This window comes from Elephas maximus, chromosome X (genome assembly GCF_024166365.1).
Source record: "Elephas maximus indicus isolate mEleMax1 chromosome X, mEleMax1 primary haplotype, whole genome shotgun sequence".
NCBI classification, from domain to species: Eukaryota; Metazoa; Chordata; class Mammalia; order Proboscidea; family Elephantidae; genus Elephas; species Elephas maximus.
In genome coordinates this window covers 176,770,634-176,784,147 of record NC_064846.1, presented here as the reverse complement: position 1 = coordinate 176,784,147, position 13,514 = coordinate 176,770,634, and the positions used below count along the sequence as shown (strand labels likewise).

Sequence of the window (13,514 nt, the reverse complement as noted above, 5' to 3'; positions counted from 1 at the left end):
TTAGATCTTTCACTTTTAAGAATTATTATAAGTTAATCATGGCCTTTTAAAGTTTTGTCATTTGCATATAAGTTTTTATCTTGCTGCCTCACTGAAAATGCTTGATCAAAATAGTCCAACAAAAGATGGACTACATTGGACGTATGAAAAAGGTGTGATATTTTGAAGATGGAATACACTAGGCTGAATTAAGATTTCCAGAACTCTCGTGTAGAAATTGATGGGTTTACAGACTGCTGCTGATCCAGGATTATGTAGAAATGAAAGTAACTACACAGGACTGAGTGGACTAAAAGATTACTATGATTACACTTACTAGATCAGACTCAAGCTTGAGAACAAAAGAGGACAGAGGAACATCACAAATTTAATGGTCTGTGAGGCCAGCTCACAAATCAAGCTTCTACCCTTAAACAACATAAGGGAAAACAAATAGGGATTCCAGTTTCTTAAACGGTATACAGCATTTCTTTGGTAAGATCAAGTCAATTCCACAAAAACACAGGTTTTAGATAAAACTGATTAACTTGCCAGAGTCTCACATGGAGGTATATCAGACCCTCTGCCAAAACCTGATCACCAAAAAAAGTGCCCCACAGAGGAAAATAGACAATGCAAATGGGAACTCATTTTCCCAAAGTGATCACTGAAATTCCGAAATTCTACTAAAGTCAGCTTATAGCGTTTTGGAACATGAACCCCAAACCAGTGCCCAGTAGAGGGAGCCCCAGGCTCACCTGTTGTCTTACTCATCTAGTGCTGTTATATCGGAAATTCCCCAAGTGGATGGCTTTAACAGCTCTTTTCACTTTCTTCTGAGTGCTCACCACAATTGTCTTTGATGTCCAGAATTCCACCAACACTCTCTTCAAGGCAATCTACGCTTCTACTCTTGGGCACTTTAAAACTCGTCCAGCCTCTATCCATTCCCAGTTGAAAAACAGCTTCCACATATTAGGTATCTGTCAAAGCACCACCCCACTCCTACTGCCAAATTCTTAGTTACCTAGTACGGCTATAACAGGAATACCACAAGTGGATGGCTTTAATAAACAGAAATTTGTTCTCTCACAGTCTAGAATACTGCAGGTCCAAATTAAGGGTGCCATCTCCGGGGGAAGGCTTTCTCTCTTTTGGCTCTTGGGGAATGTCCTTGTCATCAGTCTTCACCTGGTTAAGGAGCTTCTCTGCCCAGGTTTGCAAGACAACTTTTTCTGAGAATGTACAGGTTAGGTACACTGTTTGTATCCAGGGACCCTGGGGAAAAGCTGACAACATTCTTTCTTAGCTCGGTTACAAAGAGAAACATTTCTTTAGATACCAGATTAAGCCTGTACGAAAATTAACTGTTGTCATGTAAAAGCGGAAATAACAAAATGGAGTCACAAGGCCTAAGCTCGAACTAGCCTTTTCAGGTACACCGAACGCTTCTATTTTGAAAGCTCTTACACAGAGGGAAAGGAAAATCAAAGAAGTATCCACATTGTTAGATTACGTGTCTATCATGGCACAGAGATTTGGATTACTGATCTGTTGATGTCGAATGGATTACAACTCATAAGGACTCTATAGGACAGAATAGGATTGTCCCGTAGGGTTTCCAAGGCTGTAATTTTTACAGAAGCAGACTGCCACGTCTTCCTTCCGCAGAGCAGCTGGTGGGTTTCAAACGCCTATCTTCCATTAGCAGTTCAACACTTAGCCACTGTGTTAACAGGGCTCCTTTTTCATCACGAAAAGATGAAAATAAACACATTTAGATATCCGTGGGTCAAATTCTACTCCACCAAAACTACAATTTAGAAGCTTCCTGACATAAACAACTTGGTTATTTAACTAAAAATGAGAGGTGGCAAACTACAGAATGTGTATCTTTTCATAATTCGAGAGCCAACTCACATGATAAGGAAAACAGTTGATGAACTGTTGTAGATGGAAGAAAGGAGAATTCTCAGACTAAACCTCTGTGTTGCACATGCCTTCTTTTATCTGTTAGTTTTTAACTCCCAGCGGATCAACAGTTCTATCCAAGGACTTGTCTGACTTGGACATGCCCACCCAACCTCACGTCTTGGCGATTCTTGGAATTTGAGATTTTAGAGTTGTAAAGACCCCACATCCAGCCTAGTCTCTTATCCAGGTGGGTGAGGGGTAGAACACAGATTCATAGGCCGTCAAGATCTCAGCATAGCAAGGTTTTATAAATTTTTGTATGAGTGACTTATGTGATTTGTAAACTGTTACTTAAAGCACAATAAAAATAAAAAATGATGAAGAAGGAAATGGTTTGTGAGACATATTTACAACAATCAAAAAAGGGATGCTGAATCTGCTGAAATCTCATCAGATTTGATTTCTTGGGTTGGGCGTTTAGGATCAGGTTTTCATGGCATATTCTGATTAATTGGCCTAATAACATGCTTAGTACTGATACTTTCTAGTTTGTTGCATAGTGACTGGTGGCTTAAACACATACAAGGGGCCATGAAAGGCATAGCAGTTGGTCGGTATTCACCTGGAACAACAGAGGAAAAACGTGAGACAGGAATATAAGGAAAATAAGGGAAGTGTACGTAATTGTCTCCATGAAAAACTGCTTCAAGTACCATGAGACCAGAAGAACTGGATGGTACCCAGCTACCATTAATGAACATTTTGATCAAAGACTCTATAGAAGAATCCTCCTAAAAAGGGATAAAATACAGATAAGAATTTCAAAATCTCACGGACTCCGTCTTCTTGAATCCATAAAGGTTGAATGAACCCCTGAAACTATTGCTCTGAGATAAACATTAATGCTTAAACCAAAAATATCCCCTGAAGACTTCTTAAAACTGAACAGTAGTTTAACTTAACTACTAAAAAATGCATGCCTTGAGCGTACTACCCTTTTAAGAACTATCTATGTGGGATCAAATTGACAACAGCAGCAGGGAAGATTAGATCGGAAACTTAGGGAGCAATGAATTTATGTTAAAGGGGGAAGAAGAACGCAGAAAAGGAGGATGAGAATGGTTACACAACTTGAAGAATCAATGTCACTAAATGGTACATGTAGAAACTGTTGAATTGGTGTATGTTTTGCTATGTGTATACTCAACAACAACAAAATAAGTAACATTCAGAGAAGGTCCTTATCTCTTCTGAGCTGCTTCTGAGTGTTCTTCATGTGGCTTGTCAACTCTCTTCCTCCATCTCAGTTTCTCTGGCTGACTTGTTGGGTCTCTTTTATATCTCAAAAGACATTGACTCAAGACACAGCCAGCACTAATCCTGTCTCATTAACATAACAAAGGCCACCCATTCCCAAATGGGAATATAAGCACAGATATACAGGGCAGGATTTATGACAATACTTTTGGGAGACAGAATTCAGTCTGTAACGTTCCACGCTTTGGCCCCCAAATTGAATATATCTGCCACATGCAAAACCCATTCATCCCATCACATCATTCCAAAAGTCTTAAATCAACTCTAAGTTCAAAATCTCATCTTCCAAGTCATCTAGATCAAATACGGGTGAGACTTGAGGCATATTCCAACCTCGGACAAAATCCCTCTTCATCTGTGAACCTGTGAAATCTAGGCTACAAATTATCTGTTTCCAAAGTACAATAATAGAACAGACACAAGGTTGACATTTCCATCACAAGAGGGGCAAATTAGAGGGCAAGAAGGGATAAGCGGCACCACATAAGTCCAAAACCCAGCACCCCAACATATATTATCCCTCAAGTCTTCAAAATAATCCTCTGTTCTCTGAGAACATCCAGGTAATGACCCTGCATTCCACAGTCTAGGTGTTGACCATGATCTTTGGATTCTGGGTGTAGGCCCCTGAATCCTGAGCTTCAACTTGGCCTTTGAGGCCCACTGCGATGGCAACACTGCTCCCTTGCCTTGGGCGGCCCCGTTCTTCTAATCCCTCCAGCAACCCCACCACCTCAAACCCAATAAACCCTGTTCTTTTTTGTATGTGTGCTTTAGTTGAAAATTTACAGCTCAAGTTATTTTCTCATACAAAAGTTTATACACACATTGTTATGTGACCCTAGTTGCTGTCCCTGTAATGTGACCACACATTTCTCCTTTCCACCCCGGATTTTCCGTGTCCATTCAACTAGCTCCTATCCCTTTTGCTGCCTCATCTCGCCTCTGGACAGGAGCTGCCCATTTAGTCTTGAGTATCTGCTTGAACTAAGAAGCACACTCTTCAAGAGTATCATTTTATGCGTTATAGTGCAGTCTATTCTATGTCTCAAGAGTTGGCTTTGGGAATGGTTTTAGTTCTGGGTGAACAGAGAGTCCAGGGGTCATGTTTTCTGTTGTTCCTCCAGTCTCAGTCAGACCACTAAGTCTGGTTTTTTACTAGAATTTGAGTTCTGCACGGTGCTTTTCTCCTGCTCTGTCAGGGGCTCTCTATTGTGTTCCCTGTTAGGGCAGTCATTGGTGGTAGCTGTGCACCATCTAGTTCTTCTGGTCTCAGGGTGATGGACCCTCTGGTTTATGTGGACCTTTCTGTCTCAGCACTACACAGTCATTCAAAAGCCTTGGCTTGTCAGCATGCTGGGTGCTCTTCCTGACCCTTTGACTGTGCTGGTACTTTCTGTGCAGTCATTGAAATCCCCCGCTATTTCTGTGAGCTCACCAAAGTCCTCAAGCTTGCCTACTCCAACACCTTCATCAATAACCTTGTGTTATATATTGTGACAGACGTCATGGTTTTTCTTCCTCTTGCTCAGATCCTTTTCATATATGCCAAACTGCGTATTATATACTGAGCATCTGAAGAAAGGAAGGGAAGTGACTTAGTTACCTAGAGTTGCTGTAACAGAAATACCAGAAGTGGGTGGCTTTACCAAATTTGTTTTCTCACAGTTTAGGAGGCTAGAAGCCTAAATTCAGGGTGCTGCCTTTAGGGAAATGCTTTCTCTTTCTGTCGGCTCCAGGGGAACGTCCTTGTCTCAGGTCGTGTTTTTCTGTTCCTTGATGATCTTCACGTGATGTGGCATCTGTTTCCCTCGATCTCTGTGCGTTTGTTTGGTTGCTTGCTTAAAATTTCTCTTTTTATATCTCAAAAACGGATTGATTTAAGTAAGATTTCTGAGATTTGAAAAGTGATTCATACTATCTTCACTAACACTGTCTCATTAACATAAGAAAACCCACTCCCAGACGGAATTATAACCACAGGGATAGGGTTTAGGATTTACAACACAGATTTCTGGGGGACACAACTCAATACATAACATTTTACTTTTTGACTTCCCCCAAATTCATGTCCTCACCACATGCAAAAAACATTCACCATGGCCCACCATCCTAAATTTCTTAAATCGACTCCAAGCCCAAAATCTCATCTTCTGAAACCTGTAAATGAAATATGGGGCAAAATTCCTTTGCTTCTGCAAACCTGTGAAACCTAGACTACAAGTTATCTGTTTCCAAAGTACAATGGTGGAACAGGCACAAGGTAAACATTTCCATTACAAATGGGGGAAATCGGAGGGAAAGAAGGGATAATGGGCACCAACCAAGTCCAAAACCCAGCAGAACAAATTTCATTAGTTCTCAAGGCTTGAAAATAATCCTCTGTTCCCTGAGAGCATCTGGGCAATGTTCCCACCCTCCAGAGCATGGGTGTTGGCCATGCTTTCTGGATTCTGGTTGGAGGTCTCTCGGCTTGGGGTTTCACACCTAACTTCCAAAGCCACTGGGCTGGCAACTCTGCTCCCTTGGCTTTAGGTAGCCCTATCCTCCTAGTCCGCCTGAGTGGCGACTATTTCCCCTCGACCCTGGCAGACACCATTCTCCTGCCCCTTGAGCATGCCATCCCCACTCCCTCAGCTTTCAGCAGCAGACCAATCCTCTTGGCACAACTGAATGGCAGCCCCACATGCCAAAACCGAGTTGTTGGAGATTTAAGTCTTTGAAACCTAGGAGGGTGTGTCTGAACCCTTTGAAACCCAGGAGTTCTTGGCTCCACCCTTCGACAATCAGTCAGCCCTGGTTCTAGTGTTCCTTCCAACTTCTCTACTGATCTCAGAGCAGCTGCAGGGATTATTCTTCTCTTGGAGGACAACAGACGTAGCTCCTCTGCCCATTTTCTTGCCTGTAGAATTCCAGGAGGCAGAGGTCTTTCCTTTTGCAGCCACATCCTTAGCAAACATTCTAGGACACGTGTCCTTAGTTTGTTCAACAGAATTTTCCAAACCTTTAAGTTCTTTTTTCATGTTGCACAGTTCATTTTTAAGTCCATCTCTTTCCTCTTGGATTTTACTATTAGCAAAAGAAGAAACCATGTGACCTCTTTAAGACCTTGCTTAGAAATCCCCTTGCCCTTATATCCCGGTTCATCAGTTATAAGTTTTGCCTCCCACAAAACATTTGGACATAATTCAGGCAAGCTCTTTGACGTTGCCTAAAAAGAATTAGTCCTCCTCCATCGTCCAATCACAGGTTCACCTTTTAAAGCCCCAGCAGAAGCACATTTAATGTCCATGTGTCTAGCAACATTCTGTTGATGGCACCAACCTACTCTCTGAAATGATGGAGAATTTTCTCTAGGGCTCTCCTCACTTCTTTCTGAGCCCTCACAAGAATGGCTTCTGATGTCCATAGTTCTACCGACCTTCTCTTGAAGACCATCTAGGCTTTGACTATTACGCACATTAAAACTCTTCCAGGCTTTTCCTATTACCCAATTCGAAAACCACTTCCACATTTTAGATATTTTTTAGAGCAGCATCCCACTGACCCATAACAAATTCTTAGTTGTCTAGTGTTGATATAACAGAAATAACACAAGTGGGTGGCTGTAACAAACAAAGCTATTTTCACAACAGTTCAGGGAGCTGGAAGTTCAAATTCAGGGCACCAGCTCTAGGGAAGGCTTCCTTTCTCTGTGCCCTCTGAGGAAAGGTCCTTGTCTCTTCTCAGCTTCTGATCTCAGTTTCTTGCTTATCTTCATGTGGTGTGGCATCTGTCTTCCCCCAGCTCTGCTTGTCTGCTTGATTGCTTGCTCAATCTGATTTTTTTTACATCTCCAAAGAGACTGACTTAAGACATACCTTACACTGATATTGCCTCATTAACATAACCAAGAAACCCCACTCCCAAATAGGACTATATCCACAAGTATAGGGATTAAGGTTTATAACACATACTTTTGGGGGATACAAATTCGATCCATAACGGGGAGTATAAAGCATTTTCTCCTGTGGGTCTCACCTCTCGTTTGTCTCCTTGTTCTACGAAGCCTGCCTGCTTATGTCTGTGTGTTCTACAACCACATCACTTGTGCAGGGGTCTTTGCCGTTCTGTACACGGTGGTCACTTCCATGACAAAGCCCTTCATCCACAACTTGGTGAACAAAGGCATAAAGGGAGCCCTGCAGACATTTCTCTACAGTGAGTCTTCCTGCCAGAGACATCGCCAATGTCCTGTGCTGGACACATGAGTCCACGGGTGATGGAACAGTGCAGTTAATAGTGTGAACTCTTAGGTTTTCCTTTCCTGGCTTGGAAATCTTGATGCCACCTTAATAGAAGGTGGTTTTGAGAAATATGCTTAGCTTCCCTGTGCCTCAGTTTCCTCATCTGGGAAAGAGAGGCTACGACAACATGTTCCACATGTGGTTGATGTGAGGATTAAATGAGCTAATATGGTAAATCACCAGCACAAGAAATACCACGTGAAGTTCCAAGTAGATGTTGGCTATTGTTATGTAAAAGGGAAGTTTTGATGTGTCCCTGGATTTTGTCCCATACTGTTAGGCCAGTTTTTGGCCACGTGCAACGGCTTCCACCAGGGCTCCATAGCCCAGGATGCATGTAGGATGTTCAGCAGCCTCCTTGGCCTCTAAAACACTAGAGTGTATTAGCACGTGCCTCCCTCGCAGTGTTTCCAGATATTGCCAGATATCCTGAGGTGGAAAATGATCCCCAGTTGAGAATCACTGGTGTAGGGGGAGTGTCTCCAAAACAGAAAGAAAACATTTCATAAGGCTATAAGGAAATAAAAGGGGACTACATCCTTGTCACATCTGGGAATTTGGGAAATATGATTAGGGACTGGACTTGTGTTAAAAGAGTAGCAGGGATGGAGACTTACAATTTTCCTAGATTCGTATTTTCTACAATTCACTCCCCCCCCCCTTTTTTTAATGTGCCTTTGTAATCCTTGGCTAAAGAGTGAACCTCAGGAGTGAGTTCAGGACTGCGTTAAAAGGCTGTCTGGGGGCCATACTCTCGGGGTTTCTCAGTCTCTGTCAGACCAGTAAGTCTGGTTTTGTCTTGTGAGTTTGGATTTTGTTCTACTTTTTCCTCCAGGTCTGTCTGGGATCCTCTATTGTGATCCCTGTCAGAGCAGTTGGTGTTGATAGCGGGGCACTATCTCGTTGTGCTGGACTGTCTGGTGGAGGCTGTGGTAGTTGTTCATTACTGCTTTACCTTGTGTCTGTGCTGTTCTTCATTATTCCTTGCTCCATACAAGGTGAGAAAAGTGGAGTATCTTAGATGGCCACTCACGAGCTTTTAAGACCCCAGATGCTACTCAACAAAGTAGGATGCAGAACATTTTCATTTTAAAGTGTGTTATGCCAATTGAGCTAAATATTAATGAGTCAACGGTCCCTAGCCCTCAGTCCAGTAATTCGGTGCCTCAGGGAATTTGGATTTGTCTATGAAGTTTCCATGACCTTGGCTTGATCAAGTTCTGCTGACTTCCCCAGTATTCCCTAGTGCCTTAGCCTTCATCAAAGCTACCTCTTAACTATTGACTAGTATTTTTCTTTCCCTCCTCGCCCTTCCATTGTAACCATCAAAGATTGTTTCCGTGTCTAAAACTTCTTGAGTTTTTTAATAGTGGTCTCGAACAGTATTCGTCCTTTTGTGATTGACCCATTTCACTCATTAAAATGCCCTCCCAACTCATCCGTGTTGTGAGATGTTCTGCAGATTCATCATTCTTCATTATATTTGCATAGTATTCCATTGTGTTCAGGTACCATAGGTTGTTTACCCATTGTCATGGGTTGAATTGCATCCCCCCCCAAATATCTCTCAATTTCGATAGGTCATCATTCCCTTGTATGATTGTCTACCATTTTATCTTCTGATTTCTCTATGTGGTGGAAATCCTATCACTATGATGTAATAAGATGAATTAGCAGCAGTTATATTGATGAGGTCTACAAGCCTAGGTAGTGTCTTAAGGCGATCTCTTCTGAGATATAAAAGAGAGAAACCATCAGAGAGACATGGGGACCTCATACCGCCAAGTAAGCAGCGCCAGCAGCAGTGTGTGTCCTTTGGACCTGAGGTTCCTGCACTGGGATGCTCCCAGACCAAGGGAAGACTGATGACAAGGAACTTCCTCCAGAGCCAACACAGACAGAAAGTCTTCCCTTGGAGAGGACAGTGCCTTGAATTCAGACTTCTAGCCTTCTGGACTGTGAGAGAATAAAATTTCTCTGTGTTAAAACCATCCACTTGTGGCATTTCTCTTATAGCAGCACTCGTTGACTAAGACATCCATTCACCTGTCGATGGGCACTTAGGTTATTTCCATCTTTTTGCTATTGTAGACAATGCTGCAGTGAACACGCGTATGGGTATGTCTATTTGTGTGAGGGCTCATTTCTCTAGGGTATATTCCTAGGAGTGGCATTGATGAATCCTATGGTATTTCTATTTCTAGTTTTTTATGGAAGCACCAAATCGTCTTCCAAAATGGTTGTACCCCTTTACATTCTCACCAGCAGTGCATAAGAGTTCGAATCTCCCTTGTCTGAGTCATCTAGTGCTGCTATAACAGAGATACCACAAGTGGATGGCTTTAACAAAGAGAAATTTATTTCTTCACAGTAAAGTAGGCTAAAAGTCCAAATTTGAGACGTCGGCTCCAGGGAAAGGCTTTTACTGTCAGGCTTCTCCTCAATCTATCCCAGCTTTGGAAGCCTCTCTGAGCAGGGACCCTGGGTCCAAAGGACAAGCTCTGCTCCCGGCAGTGCTTTCCGGTATGAGGTTCCCCTGTCTCTCTGCTCACTTCTTTTTCCTTTTATCTCTCATGAAAGGTGGTGCATGCCACACCCCAGGGAAACTCCCTTTTCACTGGATCAGGGAGGTGACCTGGTAAGGGTGTTATATCCCACGCTAATCCTCTTTAACATAAAACTACAATCACAAAATGGAGGACAACCACAGAATACTGGAAATCATGACTTAACCAAGTTAATATTTCCGGGGGGACATAATTGAACCCATGACATCCCCGCAACCTCTCCAGCATTGATTTTTTTTTTTTTGTTGTTGTTGTTCTTACGTGCCAATAATGTTGGGGTGAGAAGGTAGCTCATAGTTTTCCTTAACTTATTGTGGTTTAGGTGAAAGTTTACACATCAAGTCAGTCTCTCATACAAAAAGCTGTGCAGACCTTGCTATGCAGTCCCAGCTGTGCTCCTCTTAATGAGACAGCATATTCCTCCTCTCCAACCTGCATTCCCTGTGTCCATTCAGCCAGCTCCTGTCCCCCTCTTCCTTCTCATCTCGCCACCACACAGGAGTTGCCCACATAATCCTATGTGTCTCCTTGAGCCATGAAGTTCACTCCTCAGCAGCATCATTGTCTTATAGCCCAGGCCAATCGCTGTGTGTAGAGTTGGTTTCGGGAATGGTTCCAATCTTGGGCTATCAAAGGGTTCGGGGACCTTGGCTGTCAGGGTCCCTAGGTCTCAGGCAGACCATTAAGCCTGGGCTTTTTATGAGATTTTAAGATCTGCATCCCACTATTGTCCTGTTCCATCAGGTATTCTCTGTTGTGTTCTCCCAGGGCAATGATCACCAGCAGCTGGGCACCATCTAGTTCTTTGAGTCTCAGGCTGGTGGAGTCTCTGGTTTATGTGGCCCTGTTTCTTGGGCTCGTATTTCTCTTGAGTCTTTGGTGTTCTTCATTCTCCTTTGCTCCAGGTGGGTTCAGACCAATTGATGCATCTTAGATGGCCGCTTCCTAGCGTTTAAAACCCCAGCGGCCTCTCACCAAAGTGGAATGCAGACTGGTTTCTTAATACATTTTGTTATGCCAGTTGACCGACATGTCCCTTGCAACCATTGTCTCCAGACACCTGCCCTTACTACTCTGGCCTTTGAAGCTTTTGGTTGTATTGAGGAAATTCCTTTTGGTTTTCTTCAGTTGTACTTCCCATCGCCTACATTTTTGTCTGCTATCTGGTTAGTGAATATCCCTCTCTCCCTGCCTCATTGTAGTTTTGATTTGCATTTCTTTAATGGCTAGTGAGGGTGAGCATTTTCTCAATCCTGTTAGCTGCCCCACATTACCATTATTAATGAAATTCTGCAGCTTTGGAAGTTATCAGAAATGAAATGGAACTCATAAAGATCAATATCCTAGGCATTACTGAGCTGAAATGGACTGGTATGGGCCATGTCAGACATTTGTATGACCAACTATGCCAGGAATGACAAATTGAAGAGGAAAGGAATCGCATTCATGATCAAAAAGAACATTTCAAAATCCTGCATTACAACTCTGTCAATGACACCATAATCGCCATATGCCTACAAGGAAGAACAGTTAATACAAATATTATTCAAATTTATGCATCAACAACTAACGCCACAGATGAAGAAATTGAATATTTATTCCACCACAAAGAGAAATGAAGTTCTGGTATATGCAAGGTGATCGATGAACCTTGAGCACATATTACGACGAGTGAAATAAGCCAGACACTAAAGGACGAATTTCATACAATTCCGTTTATGTGAAATGTCCAGAACTGGCAAAGGCAGAGAGAACAGTTTATTCTTAGTTACCAGGCGCTGGAGGGAGTGGAAATGGGGACTTATTGCTTGTTGGGTACAGAGTGTCTCTTTGGGGTGATGAAAAAAAAACCTCTCTTATTCTTTAGGTGAAACATTACACCTTAAGTTAGTTTCTTATTAAGAAATTTACATAGATATTGTTTTGTGGCATTAGTTGGAATCCCCTGGGTTCCCTGTGTCCATTTGACCAATTTCCCTGTCCCTTCCTGCCTTCTCATCCTGCTTTTGGGCAGGAGCTACCTATTTGGTCTTATAAATCTAATTGAACTAAGAAGCACATTCCTCATGCTTATTACTTCCGGTTTTACACTCCTGTCTAATCTTTGTCTGATGAGTGGGCTTGGAGAATGGTTTCAGTTAGCGGTTCGCAGTGTGTCTGGGGGCCAAGGCCTCGGGGGCTCCTCCAGTCTCTGTCAGACCATGAAATCTGCTCAAACATGAATCTGAGCTCTGTTCTACATTTGTATCCTGTTTTGTCCGAGAATGTGTGTTCTGTTCCCTGGTAGGACACTCATTGCTGGCAGCCAGGCACCATCTAGTTGTTCTGGTCTCAGGCTGGTGCAGTCTCTGGTTCATGTACTCCTTTAGTACTTTGGGCTAATATTTTCTGTGTGTGTGTGGTTTTCTTCATTCTCCTTTGTTCCAAATGGGATGGGATGAAGAATTTTTGAAATAGGGTTGATGGTTGCACAACATTGTCAATGTAACTAATGCATTTGTACACTTAAGATGTTTAAAATGGCAAATTTATTTTTTACATGTATTTTACAATAGTTTTTAAATTCACTTATAAGAAACAAAAACAAATGATGTCTACTTCGTTCATACAAAAAAGATATAAGAAACTTCGATAGATTCTGCACCCTCTGGTATAAAAACAAAACAAAAATGGGATGCCATATTTTTCATAGTTTTGAAATTGACTATTTTTAGAGACGTATTTACTAAAAAATTGTGCATCAAGTACACAGTCCCCATGCACCCCACCTACACCCAGTGTTTCTCCTATTAACATCTTGCATTCCTGTGGTGTGGGGTACGTTTGTAACAACTGGCACATCAATAGTGAGACGTGGCTTTTAACTAAAATACATAGACTTCATCAGGGTTCACTCTTTGTGTTAGGTTTTGATAAATGCATAATGTCATGAGTCCATTATTACATATCCTACGGAATAGTTACGCAGTTGTAAAAATTTCCTGGGCTCCACCTATTCGTTCCTCCTCCCTCTCCCCAAACCCCTGGCAATCAATGATCTTTGTACTGCCTCTACACTTCATACTTTTCCAGAACGTCATCGGCTTGGGATCACACAGGATGTAGCTTTTCTAGACCAGCTTCTTTCATTTAGTGTGGATTTGAGATTCTTCCATAACTTTTCCTACCTTGATAGCTTAATTATTTTCATCGCTGAATAATACACCATTGCATGGATGTCTCACTATTTGTTTACCCATTTACCTATTCAATGACATTTTGGGTGCTTTCAATTATTGTAATTATGAAGAAAGCTGCTATAAACATTTGTGAGCAGGTTTTTATATGGATGTATGTTTTTAACTCATGTGGGTAAATATCTAGGAGTGTTACTGCTGGATCAGAATGGGAGGCCTGTGTTTAGATTTCGAAGGAACTGTCAGCTTGTATTCCAAAGTGGAATTCCCATGGA

The 13,514-nt window shown here is 42.2% G+C and overlaps 1 protein-coding gene across 11 annotated transcripts in view; it reads right to left on the bottom strand.

Moving 5' to 3' along the window:
* The window catches only part of LOC126069370 (zinc finger protein 208-like), a 464,532-nt gene that overhangs the window by 201,648 nt on the left and 249,370 nt on the right, over positions 1-13,514 (bottom strand). The gene's annotated exons all lie outside the window — the stretch shown is intronic.